The sequence below is a fragment of the Lynx rufus genome, unplaced genomic scaffold (assembly GCF_022079265.1).
Source record: "Lynx rufus isolate CCGP_SWC_20201006 ecotype Redwood Valley unplaced genomic scaffold, mLynRuf1.p SCAF_1, whole genome shotgun sequence".
Lineage (NCBI taxonomy): Eukaryota > Metazoa > Chordata > Mammalia > Carnivora > Felidae > Lynx > Lynx rufus.
In genome coordinates, this window is record NW_025814823.1 from 117,644,674 (window position 1) to 117,662,017 (window position 17,344).

At 48.9% G+C, this 17,344-nt stretch overlaps 1 long non-coding RNA gene across 1 annotated transcript; it reads left to right on the forward strand.

Moving 5' to 3' along the window:
- The first annotated feature begins 214 nt into the window (after nucleotides 1-214).
- Nucleotides 215-3,769, forward strand: LOC124528107 (uncharacterized). The gene is made up of 3 exons (XR_006966098.1): nucleotides 215-274; nucleotides 567-623; nucleotides 2,504-3,769. It is a non-coding gene; the product is annotated as an uncharacterized LOC124528107 (long non-coding RNA).
- The last annotated feature ends 13,575 nt before the right edge of the window (nucleotides 3,770-17,344 follow it).

Consider the following 17,344-nt stretch of genomic DNA (forward strand, 5'->3'; position numbering starts at 1 on the left):
AGTTGTCAAGTGTCCGACTTTGGCCCAGGTCATGATGTCACAGTTCTTGAGTCTGAGCCCCACATTGGGCTCTGTGCTGACAGCTCAGAGCCTGGAGCCTGCTTCGGATTCTGTGTCTCCCCCTCCTTGCTCCTCCCCTGCTCCTACTCTGTCCCTGTCTCTCTCTCTCAAAAATAAATAAACATTAAAAATTTTTTTGTTTTAAATAAACATTATCTTTCATTTCCCCAGTGTCCTGGAGAGGAGACTTACTGCTATCATCCCCATTTTACAGGTAAGGACACTGAAGCCCAAAAATATTAAGTTATCCAAGATCATACAGCCAAGAGGTGGTACAGGCTAAATCTTCCTGAGTGCTTAAGTAGGGAGTCACTCGGCAGTCCCCAAGAAGAGATCACTGGAGCCCTCTTCCTAACCCCACACCAGGAAAAGCTTCCCTGGCCATGTAGTAAAGAGTTTTTGAGTCCCTAGAGGGAAGGTGTGTCAGCCCACCTTGGAATGCTCTAGGGGGTATAAGAGAAGCCAGCCCCTCATGACACCACTTTTCCCACTCGTATCTCTTTCAGAAGCTGAAGAAATCCGGGAAGTCTGGAGCACACATCCCCTCACCATCAGGGCAGAAGGTAAGGTCCTGAATTTAATAGCAAAGTAAATTTGGCTTGAGAGGAAATGAAATTTCTTGGTCAAGGTGAGTGTGTCTGGGAGAGCCAAGAATGGGATGGAGTGGGGAGGAAGGGGGCAATTGGGGGGGGCTGCAAAATGGGGGAGTGCAGATCTAGAATTATTAGAATGTTGATTATGTCCTCTTGATTGTTAATGAAATCCTTCACCTTGGATTTCTAGACCAGGGGGAAAGCTCCCAGAGCTCATTTTCCTGCTGATGAGAGCAAGAGAGAGGGCAGGAGGGGGCAGAAGACTCTCAGCTTAGGCAGAAATTAAATTCCACCTAAACAAATGGGACTGAAGAAGCCTGGCCACTGCCATTTGGAGGCAGAGCCTTGGGCTCACCCAAGGTCCCTGGTGGAAATGGAAGGAGACTTCTGGGTCGGGAGTGGCCCAGGGCCCCACTCAGGCAGCAGACTGCAGCTCCCAGAGTAACAACAGCTAACATTATTGAGCACCTTTAATGCAGCCCAAGCCAAGGAATGTGCATGTATTGTCGCATCAAATTCTCCTAACAGCCCTTGGTGGTAGGTACTATGATTGTACCCATTTTGTAGATGAGGACACTGAGGCACAGAAAGGACAGAAGCTTGTCCAAGGTCCTGTAGATTGTAAACAGAGGCACTAGCCACCAGCCCAAGCAGTATGGCACCAATGCCTGTCTGAGATCTGCAGGATGTCCAGCTGTACCACTTCCTTCACATTCCAGAGCCTCAGCTGCCCCATCTATAATATGGGGCCAATAACAGTTGTCACCATGTAGCGCTGTTGTTAGGAGTCAGCAAAGTATAAAAAATTAAGTTAAGAACAACTCATCCCAGACATAGTATTCCCTTTGGAGCCTTGGTCCTTGTTCCAGACATGGGGAGGTGTCCTTTCCAGCAAACTGAGCACTTGTGATGTATAGGCACTGTTCTAGGCACGGGGGATGCTAACAGTGAACAAAATGGACAAGTCCCCACCCTGTGGAGCTGGGGACTTCAGAGAGGACAGGCAGACCACAAACAAAATAAGCACATGATAACCTATGGTAGAAATGGGAAATGCAAGGGTACCTGGGTGGCTCAGTCAGCTGAGCGTCCAACTCTTGATTTCAGCTCAGGTCATGACACCAGGGTTGTGAGATTGAGCCCCGCATCAGTCTCCATACTGAGTGTGGAGCCTGCTTCAGATTCTCTCTCTCTGTCCTTCTGCCCCTCCCACAGTGCATACCTCCCCCGCCCCACCCCACCCCCACCCCCGCCGTCAAAAAAAAAAAAAATGGGAAATGCAATAAGACACAAGCAAGCAGCCAAGGGGGAGAGGGAGAGCTGGTGAGAAGACTGCAATGCAAATAGGATGGTCAGAGAAGGCCTCACAGAGAAAGTGACTTGGAGCAAAGACTCAAGGGAAGTGAAGCACGTATGAAAGGAAGAACATATGGAGAGGGAACAGCAGGCACAGAGTGCAGAGGCTCTGAGGTGGAACCATAGCTGGCAAGTTGCAGGAAGAGCAAGCAGGACAGAGTAAGTGCATTAGCAAAGGTAGAGCAGTAGGAATTAGAGTCACAAAGTAGTGGGAGATTGTGTAGGGCCTTGTGGGCCTTTGTAAGAACTAGCTTTTATCTGAGTGAGACAAGAATCCACCAGAGGGTTTTAGGCATGACGTGATTTATGTTTTAAAGGTATCACTCTGACTGTGGTGTTGAGAATAGACTGTAGGGGGTCGAGGACAAAAGCAGAGACGAGAGGTAGGAGGCTCTTGCAGTAATCCAGGTGAGAGCAGCTGGTGGCTTAGTTCAGGGAGGTGGCAGTGGAAGTGGTGGGAAGAGGTCTGATTCTGGATTCTGATTCTGTTGCAGAGAGAGGTAAGCCAGCAGGAAGAGCCGATGGGACCACATGTGGGGGATGTGAGAAAGACGGGAATCACAGAGGACTCTGGGGTTTTGCCTTCTCCATCTCTCAGTTCCCTGAAGACGATCCCTCCCTTTAACATCCAACTCTATCCTCCCTGACCTCCTCCTGAGTCCCCTGAAACACCCTCAGCTCGTGGAGCTTTATTCACCATCCACTTCTTGCCACCCTTGTCTCCCTGCACTGCTTGGAAATTTGCCTTACAGAGCCCCAGGTTGAGGGCATAGAAGTTGACCCAGAGTATACATCTGCCTCATGCCTTCTAGGGCCCCCAAGTCCTTCCTCAGCTCAAGGGGTCCCATCGTGTCTGCTGTCCACCTGAGCAACCCCTGAGGTCCCTGGCTCCCCCCAACTTTGGTGTTCCTTCTCTTGCTCCCTGGAACCGGTCCTGCTCCCTACCACACAGCTCTGTTCTTCCTAGTCACCCAGCTGCCTCCCATGCTTCCCCTAGATCTCAGGTGGGCACCCCACCACCACCCAGGAAGCTTGCCACTCTGGAGGAAGCCCCTTGTTCTAGCCCTGATCTCTACCACAGGGGCAAGTTCATCTTGTGTGATTATTTGATGAAAGTCTGTCACCTCACCTGACTGTAACCTCCACAAGGTCAGGGGCCCACCTGTGTCCCCAGAAGCAGGCAATTCACTAAAAGAGACATTCAGTGGATTTGACATGGAGCCTTAGGCTTTTGGTAAATTAACTTTCATTGACCAAAATCTTCCAGCTGCTAGGTAAATGCCTGGCACATAGCAGGTGCTCGAGACATAGTTATTAAGGGATGAATCAGTCAATGCGTCAGAGTTCGCCTGGAAGACTGTGGAATGTGACAAATTTTCTGAGCCTCAGTTTCCCCATATGTAATCACAGGAATGAGAACACCTACTTTGGGAGTTGTGAGGATTAAAAAACAGGAGACATGAGCAGTGCCTCACACTAGTAGCTGCTCAATAATTGTCCCTCCAATGCATGTTCAGACAATTACCACCTTACAACTCCCCCATGCTTCCTCTCCCCTCCCCCCATCCTGTCCGGTCCTCTCTTCCCCAGCCTCCTCCCCTCCCTAGGACTCTCAGGGGTGGAAGCACCACAGCCTCCAAACACTCCCCTTCTCCCCCAAGCTCCCCAAATTTGCCACTGGTTACATATTGATCCTGTTTAACTTTCCCAATGGATGATAAACACGAAATTAAAATGACTTCCTGGAATATTAATGTAGTAAATGGCCCTATTAAAAGAAAGAAAATACAGCTGAGAAAATTCGCTTTGATGTAGCGTTTCTGCAGGAGGCTCATTTATCTGCAGCTCAGACTCTCAAAATGAGATTCTGAAGGTTTCTCTGATGTCTCTTATTTTTCCCTCACCCAGAATTTAAACAGAAAATAGAATCACAAGCTGGTGTCATAAAAACGTGGGCCTTTTCCCTTCTCAACTAAAAAGCAAATGAAAACAGGGCCAGGTAGATGTCAGTCTCTGCAAACACTGGTCTGAGGATGACACCTGCCTTTCCAGATTTCTCCCGCATCTTGCCCACAAGAGGCCGGTCCAGGCTGCCAGGCTAACTTCTGAGGGTCATTGGGGTACTCAGAGGTCTGCACGCTGCTGCTGCTGCTGCTGAAATCAGGAAAGGGGATTGAGAACCGCAGCAGGCTGTGTCCCAGTGTGGGCAGATACTCACATTTTGGTGGACTTGAAATCTTGGCTCTGTCACTTAGTAGCTATTTGTTCTTGGACACCTTTCTGAGTCTCTGTTTCCTCATCTAACAGATGTACTAACAGTCTAGTACCTAACTCACAGGGAAGTTTTAAAGGTTGACTAAGATAATGTATCTGGCATGTGGTAAGTTGCTCAGGGTTGCGCTTGTCTGTTACTGTTATTTTTTTTCTTTTTTTTTTAATGTTTGTTTATTTTTGAGAGAGAGAGAGAGAGAGTGCAGGGGAGGGCCAGAGAGAGGGAGACAGAGGATCTGAGTCAACACATAGCCCAATGTGGGGATCGAATAACTCATGAGCCGTGAGATCATTACCCGAGTCGAAGTTGGGAGCTTAACCGATTGAGCCACCCAGGCGCCCCTGTCTGTTACTATTATTAAAAATAATAATTTGTGTTATTTTTGCAACCAGTCATTCAGGCCCAGGCTGAGATGCCACCCCCTCTAAGAAGTTCTTCCTCAGCTGGGTCATGTGTTTCCTTTGAGTGGCCACAGCTCTGAGCTCCCCCCATCCCAGCACTGGTTACTCCCCTGTCTTTCCCAGCAGTCTGCACCTCCACGAGTGCTTGCCTGGGTCTTGCTCATGATTGTGTCCCAGGGGCATATGGTAGAACCTCAATGTTTTGGATTCAGAGCCAAGGTGCTGGTAGCTGATGTCCCTGGGCCAGCTGGTATGGTCTGCAGATTTGTCTCATGGGCACAGGGTCCTTCCATGCAGCCCTCAGAACTCAAAGCTCCCAGGTTGGAGACGGCTGTCCATCCATCTCCCCCAGATCTGGACTCCCTTGTCTACACCTTCCCTGGGTTTCATCTGGACTCTCAGGAGCCCCCTCCCTCCTCCCTGGCCTCAGGTAGGTGGCAAACAGAGCAGCTCAAACCAAGGCTTCTAGGATTAACTCTTTCCTCCCTTCTCCCATCGGTCCCCTCCTCCCCCCACCTGTCTCTTCTCCTCAGCAACTTGTGTTGAGAGCCTTCATCTCTTTTACTTGGATTTGGCCCTTTGGGCAGGTGGAGGGGGCTGCATGCCCTCTGCCTGGGTTGAGCTTCCTGGGATGCACTTGGATGAGCATAGGGTGGACCCAAGACTTCCCTAATTGGCAAAAGCCATAGCTCTGCCCCCCCCCGCCCCTCGCCCCGGCACCTGACTCTTTTGGTCCTTCCTGCTGCCAGACAGACTCAGGACCCCTATGCTGAAAAGAAGAGAGTAGCCCCACCCTCCTAGGCAGCCAGAGCCCTGGCACAGTGCTTCTGAACCATTCCTATTCTAGACCCAGCGCACACACTCACACACATGTAGTTACACAACCAGCACTGATACTCAGTCACACAATCCCTGTTGTCCACAGCAACAGGAGTGAAGAAAGAAAAGGCACCCCTGTGGATGAGGGGAGGGGGGGTTGGGGGGGGCTGGGGTCTGTGAAAGATCAACTTGCCTGCTGGGGGCACTGTCTTCCCCAGACCCCTCCCCAGCGAGCCCAAGGCCCCCCAGCAGGAAAATGAGAGGATGGAGCAGAGGGGTTAATTTGGAGAAAAGCAGCAGCTGCTTGAAACAGTGAGGGCGGGCCCCAGGGCAAGAGCTGCTCCTGCTGAGATAATGATTCTGAGGGATGCTGGGGTGGGGGCCACCCGCACACCACCCCCCAAGCCAGCACACCCCCGAAAGCCCTCCTGTTCAGGCAAGTTATCTGTTTGGGCATGCACGCACGCACGCATGTGCACACACACATACACACAGAAGCACCATAACCATCTGGGCCTAAGACACAGTCCCTTACACACAATTATACAAGCCCTGGCTCTCTGGGTTTGAGTATAAACCCATTCGGAGACACAAGCTGCAGGCAGCCTTGGCACTCAGCAGTCTGTAACACACACATGCGCGCACACAAACACACCTACACTTCACCTTTCCAGTGTCCTTGTATCAGGTCTGACAGTATGCCAGGGTGAACCCAATCACTGTACAAGGACAGGGGATGCCTCCCTGTGAGAGTAAGCAGAGAGTTGGGGACGAGGGAGAGGAGGGGCTGGGCCCTCCTACCAGCACTCAAGGGACTGGCCAAGGCCAGGTCTCTAGATCTTCTTGGGTCTCCTTCCTCTTGGAGGCTAAACATTGTCTCATATCAAACACAAGAAAGCACAGCCAGATCCCATGTTACATATCATTTCTACATAACCACATGATCTGAGCAGCTTTGCAGTTGGCACACTGTTATATTTCGTAGATGTATAATTAAGCATTTATTACATGTGATTTCTTTGTGTGGACTCTCTTCATATTTGAGGTCATTGATGTCATTGATACTTTTCAGCAGAACCCTCAAAAGCCTCTCGGGTCCTGGGTCTTGAGCCTCTGGTGTGTGATGGGAAACAGGGCCCTGGTGAAGGGACAGTGGGCATGGAGTGGGGGGACGCCCCTCTTGTGATAGCTAGCATAGATAGACCAGGGACTCGTGGGCAGGAGACCCCCTTAGTCCAGGGCCCAGCTTGATTATCACTGGTTCCTATCTGTTAGAGCCCGAGAGAGAGCTAGGTAAGGACTTTGGAGCTGGCAGCCTCCACACTGAGGCTCACACCCTGAGGCACCACACTTTACTAACCTGCAGTCTCCAGCTGCAGACTGTGCCTGGACAGCTGTGTGCAGGCACCAAGACAAACACTTAGATATGGGTCCTAAGATATACTCTTTAGCAGAGGTACCTCTCACCACTTGGACGCATACCCCAATGGATATATGTTACCCCAATTCCTAGGTACACATGTGCACAGAGACTCTGACTCAGGCAGATTCATTCCAGATCCCCCCCCGCCCCCCCCCCAAACACAGAGACTTACTTGGAGTGGAACAGAAGTACTCCCTGAGCAAGGCCACCTGTGGACATGCCAGTCTGACACTTGAGCCCATTCGGTGAAATACCCAGGCAAATAATTAGAGATACCCACATTTGCCCATCCTTCCTCCCCCTTTTTCTCACAACCACCCATACATGCTCTCTGTCCTGTCATGGGGAGACAGAGCATCCCAGCCCCACAGAGCCCAAGGGGACTGATTAACAGGAAATTCTACGAATGCCAATTAGAGCAAACTTTACTGAACAAATTGTTTGCAGTTGTGCCCCGGAACCATCATGAATTTTAATCTTGCATTGATTTACACTGATGGGAGGTTTACAGATGCCAGGGCCTTGTGTGCCTCCTACTCCCTACCCCCCCCCCCACCGCCCCATCTGGGAGGAGTCATTGGGCCTTAGACTCAGGAGCCTTAGGGGCAGCCTCCAGCTTCTGCTGGTCCAGAGATACCAGCCTGGAGCCAGTACCCCCACCCTTGCCTGGAGAGACCCAAGATGCCCAGAAAATGGGCAGGTATTTTGGAAATGCACAGGCTAAACATATGTGGTATGGATGAAGAGGACCCTAAATTTTTAAGGACCCCTATAATCTGGGAAGGGGCTGGGGTTTCTGGAGTTTCTGAGGCTGGACACGAAAGCAAGGACATAGATATGGATATAGACACAGAAGTAGCAGAGACACAGAGGCACAGATGTTGTAATAGTTTCAGTATTATCTCAACTAACATAACTTCCAATATGTATATAACTTCAGTCCAAATGACCTCTTCCTAAAGGAATTTCATTGTGTCCTACCCTGCCTTCCACTAAACCCTCCCAAGGTGTCCCATTGCTTAAAAAAAAAAAAAATCCTTGGCTGAGCTGCACCTCCCACACTTGCCCCTCGGTTACCCAGACACCCACAGCCCCCATATAGGGGCCAGTGTTCCCTCCCAGCCTCAGGGCCTTTGCATATTCCATTCCTTTGGAGGAGTTTAAGTACTTAACTTCTATTCATCTTTCTGGTCTCAGTTTAAGTGTCACTTCCTCAAGGAAGCTTCTTTGACCCTCTGTCCAGATCAACTCTCCTTACCTCCCTGCCATTAAATGCTCTCATGGCCCTTTCATCATTAGAGTATAAACTCCATGCAGACAGGGACTATATCTGGTTTTGCTTACTACTGTATCTCCTGTACCTAGCACAGGGCCTGCCCTAGTCTGTATTAGTGAACTTTTGTCATAATAATGTTGTACAATAAACCACTACAAAAATCAGGGTCATACAACAGTATTTTTTGCTGGCTGGCTGGATTTTGGTTGATCTTGACTAGGCTCAGGTGGGCTTGGTTTTATATTGAGGGGCACCCTGGCTGGCACTTCTTGAACTCAGGGTTGTAAGTTCAAGCCCCATGTTGGGTGGAGATTACTTAAAATCTTAAAAAAACAAACAACTGTGGATTGAGTACAAACCCGTCTCATATTTCTCTAACCATTGTTGGACCAGCAACTACTTCAGGGATGTTCTTCTGCAAGAGGCAGAAACGCAAGAGAGCTTGGCTAGGCACACTAGCACCCTCTTGGCCAAAGCAAGACCACGGCAAGGGTATGGATATGGTAGGGGGCCAGTGAAAACTACCACATCCTCAGTAAATATGGTGGTGTGGAACTGAGTGCTTGTTCTGTGACACATACTTTACATGTATTAATGTATTTAATCCTTGAGTCAACCCTGTAAATCTGATTAACCCCATTAAAAAAGCCTCTAATTGAAAAAATAGAACCTGAACAAAGTAAACAATTCAAATAGTACCAGTTTTATTCAATGAAAAGTAACTGTTCTTGCTACTCCTATCCCTTGCCCTACTCCCCAGAGGTGAAACACACTTTCTGTTATTTTGTGGGCTTTCCAATATAGTCTACGCATATACAGGCACACACGTATATGAGTATCCCTTCCTAAAGATTTGCCTTGTTCTGCATCTTGGTTTCTTCTGTTCTGCACTTTAGTTTTCAGTTAAATAATATATCTTGGAACTCCTTCAATGGTTGATTTGATCTACATTATTTTTTATTTATGTCCATTTTACAGATAAGGAAACTGAGGCTTAGGTGAATGAAGGAATTTGCACATGGTATTACAGCATGACAGAGGCAGGGCTGGGATGAAAATTTAAGCCTGCCTGACTTCAGAGCCTGTGCTCATAGCTGCTCTGTTCTACTCATATGGCTGGGGGAACCCACAAAGTCCCCCACATGAGGAGGGTAAACCCAGAAGAATCTCTGGGCTCTAGCTGGGGGCATTCTCAGGGACCAGAGATGGCAGTGGGGGCCTTAATGGTGCTGGGCCTCCCCAGAGTCAGCCAGGGAACCTACTAGCACTGGGGCTGACGAGTTGGGCCCTGGGCCTCAGTATTCCCCTCAGACCACTCACCTTTCTTGGTACCCCAGCACTAGCCTCATCTTCCCCTTTGTTCCTCTGTACAGGAGGAAAATGCCTTAGGCGGGAAGATAGGGGGCCTGGGACCATTCTTTACTCTGCCTCTAACTTTGTGCCTTTGGGCAAGCTGCTTGCCCCTCTCTGTGAAAGTAGGCAGCCCTCCCACCTTCTCCTTGCAGAGGGAAGCAGGGAGACCCTACTGAAACCCAGGTCAGGATGTGGCAGGCTGACTGGAGCCTGGGTGTGGTACAGACTCCCAGTCTTGGTCAGGGGCTCTGATCCTTGTTCCTGGGCTGGGTTCTTCCCATTACACCCACAGGGACACCTCAGAATCCAGTCTCTTTCTACGGAGCTAGTCTCTGGTATAATACATAACCTTGAGCAAACCTGCCACATTTCACTCCCCTGACACTTCTATGTAGATACTATCTCTGATGTATACCAAAAACAGGCTCAAAGAGGTTTAAGTGACTTACTCAGGAGCAGCAAGTAGAGAAGCAAAACACTTGACTTTTCCAAGCCTCAGTTTCTTCTTCTGTAAAGTGGGTACAGTAATACCCATCTCTCACAGTTGTAGTGAGGATTAAACAAATGTAAGCCAACTAAATTGGCAGAACCTCAGACACAGTAGGTACTCAGAAGTGTGACTTTGCCCTCTTGAAGATGGAGACTGCACTAGAATAGTACATCAGAGGGCACCTGGGTGGCTCAGTTGCTGAAGCATCCAACTTCCGCTCAGGTCACAATCTCACAGTTCCTGAGTTTGAGCCCCATGTCGGGCTCTGTACTGACAACTCAGAGCCTGGAGCCTACCTCTGATATTCTCTCTCTCTCTCTCTCTCTCTCTCTCTCTCTCTCTCTCTCTCTCTGCCCCTCCCCCACTCGCACTGTCTCTTCGTCTCTCAAAAATGAACAAACATTTTTTAAAAATTTAAAAGGAGGGGCGCCTAGGTGGCTTAGTCGGTTGAGCATCCGACTTCAGCTCAGATTGTGATCTTGTGGTTCACGAGTTCAAGCCCCACATCAGGCTTGACAGCTCAGAGTCTGGAGCCTGCTTTGGATTCTGTGTGTGTGTCTCTCTCTTCCCCTCCCCTACTCATACTCTGTCTCTATCAAAAATAAATAGGGGCGCCTGGGTGGCGCAGTCGGTTAAGCGTCCGACTTCAGCCAGGTCACGATCTCACGGTCCATGAGTTCGAGCCCCGCGTCAGGCTCTGGGCTGATGGCTCAGAGCCTGGAGCCTGTTTCCGATTCTGTGTCTCCCTCTCTCTCTGCCCCTCCCCTGTTCATGCTCTGTCTCTCTCTGTCCCAAAAATAAATAAACGTTGAAAAAATAAATAAATAAATAAATAAAATATTTTTTAAAAATTTAAAAGGAAAAACAGTACGTTGGGTCACTTGGGCTGTTTTACAAAGGATGGGTGCTGGGTCCTGCCCTCAGGGACTCTGATTTAAGTAGTCTGAGATACACCTGGGGTACCAGGATTCTTAAAACTCCCCAGGTGAGAGAACCTTAAGGTCCACTATATTCTAGATTCTAAATGGGCAGAGGATGGACATTGAGGGAGGCCCTCTACCTTAGTAGCTCCTGAAATAGCCTGCCCACTGGTCTTGCTCCTTGCACTCTCGTCCCCCTCCCGAATCCATTCACTCAATCCTCCCGAATCCAATCACTCAGCTGCCAGAGCGGTCACTAAAAACTTCAATTAGATCACTTTCCTTCAGTAACTTCCCATTCATGGCCCAGTCTCTGCTGACTGTGTCAGTGGGTCTACTTAGAGCCCTCCCTCCCCAACCTGCCCCTGGCCAATTTCCACTCAGACTTTGCATCTTATCTGAACCAGCATTCCCACTAAGAGGCTTCCCTGGCCAGCCATCAAGAGTTGGCCTCCTTAGTTTCGATCTTCCAGATATTGTTAAATGCATGATGGAATGAAGAAGACACTTTTCACATCATTTCTTTATTTTGTGTGTTCATCTATTTAAAGTCTGTCTCCCTCACTGGACTCTAAATTCTGTGAGGACAGTCTATTTTTGTTCACTGCTATACTCCAGTGCCTTGCATAGGGTCTGGCCCAGAGTTGGTGCTTAATAAGTATTTATTGGATGAATGGATGAATGGATGGATGGATGGATGGATAGATGGATGGATACTAGGTACCAGCTCCACAGTGTCTTAGAGGGCTGGGTGTTTTCATATTTCTTAATTATATAAAAAATATTTGTCGGAGGCGGGCAGTGCACCTGGGTGTCTCAATCAGTCAAGCATCCAACTCTTTATTTGTTGATTTATTTTGAGAGAGAGAGAGAAAGTGAGCAGGGGAGGGGCAGAGAGAGAGCTCATGATCTGAGCCCAAACCAAGAGTCAGACGCTTAACCTACTGAGCCACCCAGGTGCCCCAAGCATCCAACTCTTGATCTCAGTTCAGGTCATGATCTCACATTCATGAGACTGAGCCCCACATCAGGCTCTTAGCTGACAGCAGGGAGCCTACTTGGGATTCTCTCTCTCCCTCTCTCTTTGCCCCTTGTCCGCACTCTGTCTCTTGTCTCTCTCAAAATAAATAAGTAAAAACTTAGAAAGTATTTGTGGGTATGTGCACATGTGTGTATAATAGCTTCCATCTAGTGAGGACCTACTATGTCTTATGTCAGCAGGAGGGTATGGAGAGAACTACAGAGCTTCCCCTCCTCTAATTTTCTCTCCCCTCTTAAGAGTTTCTCTGTTCTGTCTCTAGCTCATTGTCCTGAATTATACTGTCCCTTCTCTCCAATCTGCCTTTCACAGTCTGGCCTATAACATTACTTCTACCTCCTTTGGGCTTCTCAGAGGGTACCTCCACACGGGTCAAAGCAGTGGGGGCCCCAGGCCTTCTCTAAAGACCCGGCTTACCAAACAGCCTTGTCAGAGCCCCAGTGGAGACTTAGGGAGAGGTTCTGTCCAGGGAGCTGGAGCGGGATGCAGCCAGCTGGCATCTCCGGGATCAGTGAGGCCTGTAGGGGAAGCTCAGGGCATTTGGGAGAGAGCAGCCAAGGGGATTGGGATGAAAGCCATGGTCTGGTGGGCCTGTGGTGGGGACAGGATGAAGACTGGGTGCCTCAAAGACCATCATGCTGGGTCTCCAGCCCCTGCGTCACCCTCTGCACCCAAATCCCCACCCTGCCAAATGCCCTTGAGGAAGGACAGGGCTTTAGCTGAAACTCAAGGCGGCAGGGGCGGGGGAGGTGGGGTTGCCTGGCTGGCTCAGTCGGTGGAACATGCGACTCTTGATTTTAGGGTTGTGAGTTCGATCCCCATATTGGGTGTAGAGATTACTTAAAAATAAAATCTTTAAAAAAAATAGAGACTCGAGGGAAGGGTAGCCTTAAAAAGGATTCTAAACCCAATTCCAATGCAGGAAGGGGATTTTCCCCACATCAATAATTATTGGACACAGCTGGGTGTCGTACAAGTCAACTGAATTCTGACGCTCTTGAGCTGGAGACAGCATCCCATTCCACAGATTAAGACTTCATTCCTATAAGACTGCCATCTTCCTCACCCTGCTTCAGATGCCAATCACAAGACTAGATTGGAGGTTCCAATGACCCCATCTCTGATTAATTTGCTAGAGAGGCTCACAGAACTCAGATGAACATTTTACTTGCTGGATTACTAGTTTTTTGTAAAAGGATATCCAGTTGACCCTTGAACAATACAGGAGGTTAGGGGCACTGATCCCCTCATGCAATAGAAAATCCTCATGTAACTTTTAACTCCCCAAAAAGTTTTTTTTAATGTTTATTTATTTTTGAGAAGGAGAGAGCGGGGGAGGGACAGAGAGAGGGGGGGACAGAGGATCTGAAGCAGGCTGCGAGCTGACACGCAGAGAGCCCCAATGTGTGATGTGATGTGCGATGTGATGGTGAGATGGAGACCTGAGCTGAAGTCAGAAGCTTAACCAACTAAGCCACCCAGACACCCCTGACTCCCCTGAAACTTAACTAATAGCTTACTGTTAATCAGAAGCTCTGCTGATAGCATAAACAATTAACACATATATTGCATGTTGTATATATTATGTAGTATTACATACTATATTCTTATAATAAAGTAAGCTAGAGAAAAGAAAACATTAAGAAAATCATAAAGAAAATACATTTACAGTACTATACTGTATTTATCAAAAAAAAATACATGTAGAAGTGGACCCCCACAGTTCAAAACCGTGTTGTTGGAGGGTCACCAGTAACTCAGAAACAGACAGAGGAGAGGCTCCAGGCAAGGCTGCGGGTTAGGGGGAGGGGGAAGCTTCCAGGCCACTCTTCTAGCACCTCCACTGTGTACACCGACTAGGAAGTTCTCTGAACCCTGTCCTTTTGTGTTTTGCGGAGGCTTTATCACATGAAATCATTCTTCAGTCCCTCCCTGCTCCCCAGAGCTGTGGGTGGCTGGGGGTGGGGGAAGACCGAAAGTTCCGATCTTCCTATCACTGGATTGGTTCCCCTGGCAACCAACCCCCGAGTTTAGGTGACCGACCGGACTTCCCAAAAGTCACTTCATTAACATAAGAAACAACACCTTTGTGGCATTCACCACTTAGGACATTCCAAGGGTTAGGGGCTCCTGGCTGGCTCAGTCAGTAGAACATGTGATTCTTGATCTTAGGGTTGTGAGTTTGAGTCTCAGGTTGGGTGTAGAGATTACTTAAAAATTAAAAAATCTTAAAAAAAAAAAAAAAGCAGTTCTAAGGGTTTTAGAAGCTCTGTGCCAGAAATGGACGAAGAGCAAATGTGTTACTATAAATCACCACATCATACCATATCATTAGCATCATCGCCCCCTCCTCCTCTTCTTCACCATCTTCATGGCTGAGCATCCCACGCATGTTACATACATCCTCTCAAGTCATCCTCAAGCATCTATAGAAGACAGGCCCTACCATTATCCTTGAACAGACAAGGAACTAGGCTCAGAGTGCTTATATCATATGCCCAAGGTCACTGCACTGTCTGATCTCAGAGCTCAGCTCTTAAGCGCAGCACTATACTTGGTCTCCAAAAGGCTACAGCCCAGAACCATCACAAATCCCTAATCCCAAAGGACAGCCTCAAACAGGGTGGGGTCTGCATGCCTTCTCAAGAAAATAATGGTAATACAGTTGAGCCCTCTATCATTTTGATAGTAGCTTTCCTTTCACGCTTAGTAAAGGTGCTGCAATTACTGTGGCCACCTCTGGCAAGAGGAAATTTAAAGAAAGACAGAATCATAGGATGTCAGGCTGGGAGAGACCTAATGCTACACCTCTCAGCTTGCAGGTTAAAAAAAAAAAAAAAAAAAAAAAAAAAAAAAAAAGGTCCACAGAGGCTTCCCACACCCACCTAAAGGCAGCCACCTAAATTTGCAATTCGGGTCCTCTTGATATTTCTGCCCATGTTCTCATGCCTGAGCTGGGTCCTTTGCAACCGGCCTAGTTGCTGCTTTAGTAGATTTCCATTTTGAATTTCAGCTCTCTTACCCGCAAGCCCCTGGGAGCCTCCTGCTTCCTCTCATTTCTTGTGTCTTTAAAGAAAACTCTCCTTGCCTGGGCTCCCTCCCATTGGATTTTGTCCTTTGGAGCTGGGCCTGTCTCCCTCCCTCCCTCCCTCTCTCTCCTCCTTCCTCTCTCCCTCTTCCCACCCAGACATCTTCCTCTTCCTTATTCAGAAGGGGGAACAAGACCTTCAGAGGCCTCCAGCCCAACAGTAGCCACCTGCCCGTCCCCCACCCAGTCTTCGGAGCGAGGGGTGTGGGGGTTCTCCGGCTGCACTGCGGTGCCTCTAGCTACAGCTTCTCCCCCTCTCTCAGAGTTGCTGGAAGATTATTAGATAATTTTCAAATTTGTAAAGCGCCTTAAGCTCCTCGGAGGAAAGGTGGTATATGAGTGTAATAACAATAACAATCCTATCTGTCAGAGCCATTGAGAAAATGAATCTTGTTATCCTCGGGAACCAGCGGTAGGAACCTCAGCAAGAAACATGAAAATAAAGCGTGGAGTGCAGTCTCCTGACCAATCAGAGAAGAGGAAAGTGCCACCGCAGGCCAGGGTGGCATTTGAGACCCCCCCTTCCCCCAGCTCGGTGCTGGTGGAAAGGGGCTCTCAGAAAGTTACCCAAATTGCCTCTGATGCTTCACCAATTAAAATGACTTTAGGACAAGTTGAAATCAACTTAGGGAGCAAAGCATTCTGATTTCTGAAACCCTCCAAAGGCAGCGGGGAAGGCAAATGTCTGAGCAGGTTGTCACTCACTCAGGAGTAATGATGGGAAAATCCATCACAGTAACGTGATTGAGTTTGGTGAATTAGTAAGGATGTTTACACTGTGCGCTGGAAGCCCGAGTGGGGCCGGCTGGGCAGCCGGGGTTTTTGACATGTGTGGCAGCTTCACTCCTAATGAGGTTCTCGACTCACCGCTCACCCTGGCTGGACTCACTGTCGCTGACTTCAAGTTGGTCTGTCTCACTGTTGAGGCAAGTGGCTGAAGGCAGGGATGGGCTCTGGAGTCAGACAGGATGGCCTTTAAGTACTGGCTTTATTATCACCAGCCCTGTGACCTCAAGCAGAGCCCTCCACTTCTCCAAGCCTCAGCTTTCCCATCTGTGAAATCTGTGAGATCATAGCACCTAATTCATAACGCTACTGAAAGGGGAGAAATGAAATGAGCTATCTATTAACTTTTTTGTCCACCTCCCCAAGCTCAGCCTGGTCAGAGAGAAAGGAAAGTTGCTTTGATGTCCTCTCACCTAGACTATTCATTCCCCTGAGAAGCAAGAGGAGTCAAGGAAGATAGAGTCATGTGGGAGGACATAACGTGCTCTTCAAGTCCTGATGCTGCATCCCCACTGCTGTGTGATCTCAAACAAGTCACTTAACCTTTCTGAGCCTTGGTTTCCTCATCTGTAAAATGGAGCTAATAATACCACCTCTGTTACTGAACAGAATTTCTAAAAGTCCCAAGCAGATGTTGTCAGTATGCAAGGGAAGACAAAATATGGGGAGGGAGGGTGAGAACAGGTTGCCCTACCCGGTCACCATGGCTGCCTGATGGAGGAAGGAGATTCAGAGGATAACAGAGATTGGATACGGAGATTGTGAAACCCAGGATAGGAAGCAAAAGGGCCCAACTCAGGGAGCCTTGCTGGGAAGGGCCCCTGGAATTCATGGACCACGCTTGCTGAGAACCCACCGGAAGAAATGACACAGTACTGCAGTATGAAGGACTCAGGTCAGACTGTAAACAGACTTCCAGCCAGTCAAGCAACAACAAGGGCACTCCCTCCTGGGTCTTTGGCTATGCCTGAGCAAAATCTCCCCGGTGGAGAGGCTAAGCCTGACTGCAGGAAGCAATGCAGAAGGATGGACAGGGCAACCCCGAAGATGCTTCTGCAGGGCCAGAGAAGGAGGCCACAGTAGTCTGGCAGATCCTCCCCGGGGTTCTCTTTCAAGCCTTGTCCTCTGGAGGCCTTTCAGAACCTATCCTGACCTTGAAGGGAAGTCACTGGGCCTGTTCTGGAGCAGGGGCCACGTCCTCACAGACATGCCCAGGTCAGCGTCAGGCCACAACTCTATTATTTAAGGATTCCATAAAAGAGCAAACCTCCGGGCCTGGAAGAATGGCCAGGATCCTGACTCTTCCTGCACAGGAAATGCAGCAGCTGTGCCGGAGCCCTGGCTTGACCTGCTGAGGACTGAGCCCCTGCAGATTCCCAGCCTGAAGGGGCTCCACTGTGGCTGAGATGATGACACCTGGGCCAGACTGGGCTCCTCCCTTCCAGACTGAGCTGAGACCTACCACCAG